Genomic DNA, 6590 nt, shown 5'->3' on the forward strand with positions numbered 1-6590 from the left:
CATAGAATCATAGAATAATAGAGTTGGAAGAGACCACAAGGGCCATCCAGTCCAACCCCCTGCCATGCAGGAAATCCAAATCAAAGCATCCCCGACAAATGGTCATCCAACCTCTGTTTAAAGACCTCCAAGGAGGGAGATTCCACTACACTCCGAGGGAGTGTGTTCCACTATTGGACAGCCCTTACTGTCAGGAAGTTCTTCCTAATGTCGAGGTGGAATCTCTTTTCCTGTAGCTTGCATCCATTGTTCCGAGTCCTAGTCTCTGGAGCAGCAGAAAACAAGCTTGCTCCCTCCTCAATGTGACATCCCTTGAAATATTTAAACAGGGCTTTCATATCACCTCTTAACAGCTTGTGAAGCCCCTGTAAAATTCAAAATGACGAAGGAAAATTATAACATAAAAGCTTAATGTGAAACCATCCCCAATGTATGACTTTTATTTTAGTTTTTGTAAAAAAACAAAAGAAAGAATGGGTGAAACAAACTAATAATAATAATAATAATAATAAGTTTTATTTATATTGTCCCACCTCTCCCGATGGATCGAGGTGGGATTACAACATAATTATACAAACACAATGATACTAATAACAGTTATTTAAAATCACAATATAAAACATATCTCATCTAAAAACAATTGGTACAATATAAAAATTTATCACAGCCTGAGGTAGACTCCTAATCAGGAGGTAGCAAACTTGTTGAATCTATAAAAGATCAGGAGGGTATGCTTGCCGGAAGAGGTATGTTTTCAGCGCCTTTTTGAAGGCGTCCAAGGTGGGAATGAGTCGAAGCTCTTCCGGAAGGTTGTTCCAAATCATTGGGGCCCTAGCCAAGAATGCTCTCTGGTGAGTAGATGTTAATCTCACCTTGGGGTGTTCAAGTAGGTTCTTCCCAGATGTTCTGAGAGTGCGGGGCGGATTATGTCTGGAGAGGCGTTCCCTTAAGTAACTCGGGCCCAAGCCATATAGGGCTTTAAAGGTGATCACCAACACTTTGTATTGTGCCCGGAAGCTAATTGACAGCCAGTGTAAGGATTTTAGTACAGGTGTTATGTGGTCTGACCTTGAGGTACCAGTGACCAATCTGGCTGCGGCATTTTGGACTAGCTGAAGCTTCTAAACTTGGTACAAAGGTAGCCCCATGTAGAGCGCATTACAGTAATCTAAACGAGAAGTTACCAGTGCGTGTACTACAGTTTCAAGGTCCTTTCGGTCCAGACAGGGGCGCAGTTGGCGTATCAACTGAAGCTGGTACCAAGCACTCCTGGCCATCACATCTACTTGAGATGATAACTGTAGGGATGAGTCCAGGAGTACTCCCAAACTGCGAACTTTGTCCTTTAGGGGAAGTGTGACCCCGTCCAGGACTGGGTGACAAATTTCCCTGTCTGGACTTGGGGTGCCTATCACGAGTACCTCTGTTTTCTCTGGATTCAGCTTGAGTTTGTTTTCCCTCGTCCAGCCCATTACAGACTCAAGGCAAGCATTCAGAGGAGAGATGCCATCCCTAGTCACTGCAGCAGTCGGAGACATAGAGAAGTGAAATTGAGTGTCATCGGCATATTGATAACACCGCGCCCCATATCTCCAGATGATTTCTCCCAGCGACTTCATGTAAATGTTAAAAAGCATGGGGGACAGAATAGTGCCCTGAGGGACACCAGATGTCAGTTCCCTTTTGCGAGAACAGCTGTCCCCCGGCATCACCATTTGGAATCTGCCCGAGAGATAGGAACGGAACCACTGGAGCACAGTGCCCCCAATACCTAGCTCCCTCAGGCACTCCAGGATACCATGGTCAATGGTATCGAATGCTGCTGAGATGTCTAAGAGCACCAACAGGGCCACACTTCCCCTGTCGATGTCCAGACCATCAGATCATTGACTAGGGCGACCATGGCAGTTTCAACTCCGTATCCCGCCCTAAAGCCAGTTTGAAATGGGTCCATATAATCGGCTTCATCCAAGACAGCCTGGAGTTGGAAGGCGACTGCCCTCTCAATCACTTTGCCCAAAAATGGTAGTAAAGAGACTAGCCTATAGTTGTTCCTTATCAGGGGATCTAGAGAGGGTTTCTATAAGAGTGGCTTAACCACTGCATGCTTAAGTGCTGATGGAAATTTCCCCTCTCTAAGGGATGCATTTATTATAGTCTGAAGCAGTGATGTTACAGCATCTCCTCCCTGAACGGTCAGCCAAGACGGGCAGAGATCGAGGGGGCAAGTCATCCTCCTTACACATCCAAGGAGCTTGTCCACTTCATTGGTACTCACAAGCTCAAAACGATCCAGTCTAACGCAGTCCATGGAGTTACTGGATACCTCTCTCATAGTCTCTGTTTTAATGCCGGCATCTAGATCGACCCTTATCTGAGAGATCTTATCGGCAAAGAAGTCATTGAATGCATCACATCAGGCCGTTGTTGGTTCTAGTAATATGTTCAGGGTGGGGGGGGCAGTTGGATTAGCTCTCTGACCACTCTGAATAGCTCTGCTGGACGAGACTCTGCGGATGCAATACATGCAGCATAGAACAAGTTCTTTGCTGCATCAATTGCTACTCTATAGGAAACTAAAAGGTTTCCTAAGAGCGTCTTGTCAGATAAGCGTCGGTGTTTCCGCCTGCGGCGCTCTAGTCGTCGCACAGCTTGCTTCATTTTCCAAAGATCTTGAGTTTTTTATTTGAAGCAAGCCGGAGAGGACGCTCGGGAGTGATGCTGTCTATAGCCCTGGTTAGGTCTTTCTTCCAGGTATCAACCAGGGTGTCGACAGAATCGCCGTCATTTCCAACCATAAAACCCTCTAGGGCTTCCTGGAACCTTTTAGGTTCCATCAGCCTTCGAGGGCGGATCAGTTTAATGGATCCTCCACCCCCGAGACTAAACTGAGACTATCATACTTTGGACATATTGGAGGACAATGAACCCATACAAACAGATCAAAATAAAGCTGCTTCAGGTCACTTTGGAGGTATGCTGTTTAAATAACACATGCATCTTAAGTGCCCAGAAGCTGCACCAAAACTGTGCTCCAGTTCTTAGGACTGGAGCGTGGCTTTGGTGTGGCTTCTGGCCTCTTAGGACACATGCATCGTTTAAACAGCATACTTCCAAAGTGACCTGAAGCAGCTTCATTTTGGCTTGTCTCTATGGGATCAATGTGACTCAGTGGAAAACACACTGATACTTAGTAAAGTGGAAGACAGTAAGGAAAGAGGAGGACTCCACTACAAATGGATTGATTCAATCAAGGAAACCACAACCCTGCATTTGGCAGGGCAGTTGATGACTAGGATTCTTGGAGGTCTCCCATTAATAGAGTCACCATAAATCCAAATCTTCTTGATGATAAATAACAACAACAAAACTCAAACATGTCTCAAGTCTGACTCTTGCTTCGGCATACAACTTATAGGTGCTTATACCATGCAGATTTAAATGTGTGCTTCAGGAAAATAAGAAATATTCGCTGCTAGAAACGAAACTTTAAAATAATTTTCTGCCCTTCTAGCTGGCATTAAATGTGTAAGAGAGACAAACAGCGCCTCCACTTGGTGTGCACTTTTCTGTGATGATCTGCAGTACCTATGGAGGTGGTATCAATCATATTGTGATTGACAGGTATCCTATACAAGGGTCACTAGTACCTCCGTTGTTTATCGAACAGCACCACCTGACCCTCATTGAAAGTTGACATTAGATCCATATGATTGAAGCTTAATCAAAACAGTGATTTTCCAAGTGTTAAGGATGCAAGATGCAACATGGAGATTTTGCCAGACTCAGAATGAGCTACAGAGAACACTGATATTCTTCCTAAACAATTCTACCACTTCTTCCCCAATGAATTAAAGCGATTTCACATAAATAAGAGCAATGGAAGAAGGAAGGACTGACCTTTCCTTCATCACACATTATTGTTCCCTGCTGTATGAGAGCTTACGTAGAACAGTTATGTTTTTGGATTACAACTTTGCAAATTCCAGCTAGCATGACCACTGACTGGCCTATGTGTATCTGAAGTAACCAAAAAACTATAAAGAGCTGCATCATATGTACTTAACAATGTGAGCAGACTCATGTGGGTGTTTTTCATATGTCCAAGTCCCATATGGAACCACCTGGACATTTTTTCCAGATGTACACTTCAGTTCAAGGTCATGGAAATTGAGTTGTGCATAAAGTGCCGTATCTCCAGCTGCCCCTATTGAAATTGGTAGTACTGCTCCTGATAGTAATACTCTTTTGGTTGTACATTCAGTTGTGCATTTAGTTTTGCAACATTTTCATCCAACACAAGCATCATGCAGCATAAACAAGGCTTAACTCTCATTCAGAGATTTATGGGATCCAAGTTAGGCCAATGTTTAGTCTGACCCTGAGGATACTTTAAACCCAGCCAAAATCCATAAGACTTAAGCAGCCTTACCATGTGTATTACAGGCTAAAGATATGTTAAGGCTCCCATAGTTGTAAAAGTACAGGGAACACTACCATGCTTGAGCTTCTTTGTAATAAGCACACTGCATTCTTCCCCAATTACAGTGAAACCTCGCCATATGCGGGGGATCCGTTCTGGATCCCGCCGCATATGGCGATTTCCGCCTATGCTCGAGCCCCATTGTAAACAATGGGGCTCGTGCGTGGCGGTGCGGCGGCGTGTGCGCACGTGGGGCACAACGGGCGCGCGCATCCATTCAATTGAATGGGACGCGCCACCCCTTCCGCCCCGCATGCGCGCCACGGCTTGAGCGCATATGCTCAAGGCCGCGTATGGCGGGCGCACGTATGGCGATGTTCCACTGTATGTTCAAGTCAGTACAATTGCATTTCCTGGACACAAAGTCTTTCAAAATCAATGAAAAAGTTAATGAATGAATGAATGAAAATTTATTTCTAGACCGCTATTCCTTGCAGATCACAGCGGTTTACAAAAAGCACCATCAGAAAACAATACAAAGTGACAACCCATAGCCCAACAATGCAAAAACCCACCCATACCATTTAAAAGCAATACAAAAAAATTCTAAAAATATTCCATACAATCATTCAATCCAAAACCAATTAAAACCCATATAACAAATTAGCTGGATCGAACAAAATGCACAGGGGAGAGAAAGGATAACATCAAAGCACATGGGGGAAGGCTTGATGGAAAAGAAAGGTCTTCAGATTCTTCCTAAAAAGATCTAGAGAGGTTGCTGAGCGGAGCTCGTCAGGCAAAGAGTTCCAGGTCTGAGGGGCCACAATGGAAAATGCCCTTTGTGAAGCAGACACAAACCTTGCCTTAGGAACTCTTAATAGATGTTTTCCGCCCGATCTGAGAGTGCGGGACGGACTGTATGGGGAGAGGCGGTCCTCCAAGTACCCTGGGCCCAAGCCATTTAGGGCTTTATAGTTCATTACCAACACCTTGTATTGAGCCCGGAAGCCAATAGGCAGCCAATGTATATCTTGCAATATAGGTGTTATATGGCTGGTCCTGGAACATCCAGTGACCAGCCTTGCTGCCATATTCTGAACCAATTGTAGCTTCCGAGTTTGGTACAAGGGTTGCCCCATGTAGAGCGCATTACAGAAATCCAACCGAGAGGTTACCAGAGCATGTACTACCGTTTCCAGGTCCCCCCGGCCCAGGTAGGGTCGCAGCTGGCGTATCATCCGAAGCTGGTAACACGTGCTCCTGACCATCGCATCCACCTGAGATGTAAGGTGGAGCGAGGAGTCCAGAAGCACCCCCAGACTGCAAACGGAGTCCTTCACGGGGAGTGTGACCCCGTTCAGGACAGGTGGACAAATATCCGGGGAACCTATCACGAGTACTTCCGTTCTCTCTGGATTCAAGCTGAGTCTGTTTTCCCTTATCCAGCCCAGTTGGGTAAGCTCCCTCACTACCCTGAACAGCTCTGCCGGACGCGACTCCGCAGACGCAATACGTGCAGCATAGAACAAATTCTTAGCTGCACTTATTGCCACTCCGTAGGCCTTCAAAAGAGAGTCTAGGAGTGTCTTGTAGGCTAAGTTAAGACCTCCCCCACACACACACCATTCTTGTGAGCAAATGCTCTTATGGCTGCAGGTGTACTGATAGCTAAGTGATCTCTGCCTCTGCCATTTCTCTTCTATGGTTTACAAGTAGCCTTAAAAGAGAAGACACTTGGAGTGTTTTAACACATGTTAACCACTAAAGCTGCCTTTAAACACTTGAACTGTTTTAGTGCTTTGGGTCACCTCCAAGAGTATCTTGAGTTAATCAGAAAAGGGATACTTAAATCAGGACAATAGACAGGCTATGCTCTGAACAACCTTATAGGGGTCACTGTTAGAAGCGTACTTCAAAATGCTTTTGCGAGCCTTCGATAGAAGGAAAAGGAGGCACAAAAAGCTTACTCCAGATGCTGCTGTATTGAAATTTAGAACACTACATCTGATTATGCTTGTGAATTTTCAGCCCCAGGGACAAAAAACGCTAGGGAGACACTAATGAGTTTGAGTCACTTGCAGATCTTGCAAAATACAGCATGTACAGTACAACAATGAGAAACAGCTCAATCTCTGTTGAGCGACACACGCATTTCAATTTCAGT

The 6590-nt window shown here is 45.1% G+C and overlaps 1 pseudogene; it reads right to left on the reverse strand.

Moving 5' to 3' along the window:
- Positions 1 to 709: 709 nt before the first annotated feature.
- Positions 710 to 2335, reverse strand: LOC149315744 (uncharacterized; annotated as a pseudogene).
- Between the last annotated feature and the right edge of the window lie 4255 nt (positions 2336 to 6590).

This window comes from Sceloporus occidentalis, unplaced genomic scaffold, assembly GCF_023333645.1.
Source record: "Sceloporus occidentalis isolate IW3139 unplaced genomic scaffold, rSceOcc1.0.p SCAF_3, whole genome shotgun sequence".
NCBI classification, from domain to species: Eukaryota; Metazoa; Chordata; class Lepidosauria; order Squamata; family Phrynosomatidae; genus Sceloporus; species Sceloporus occidentalis.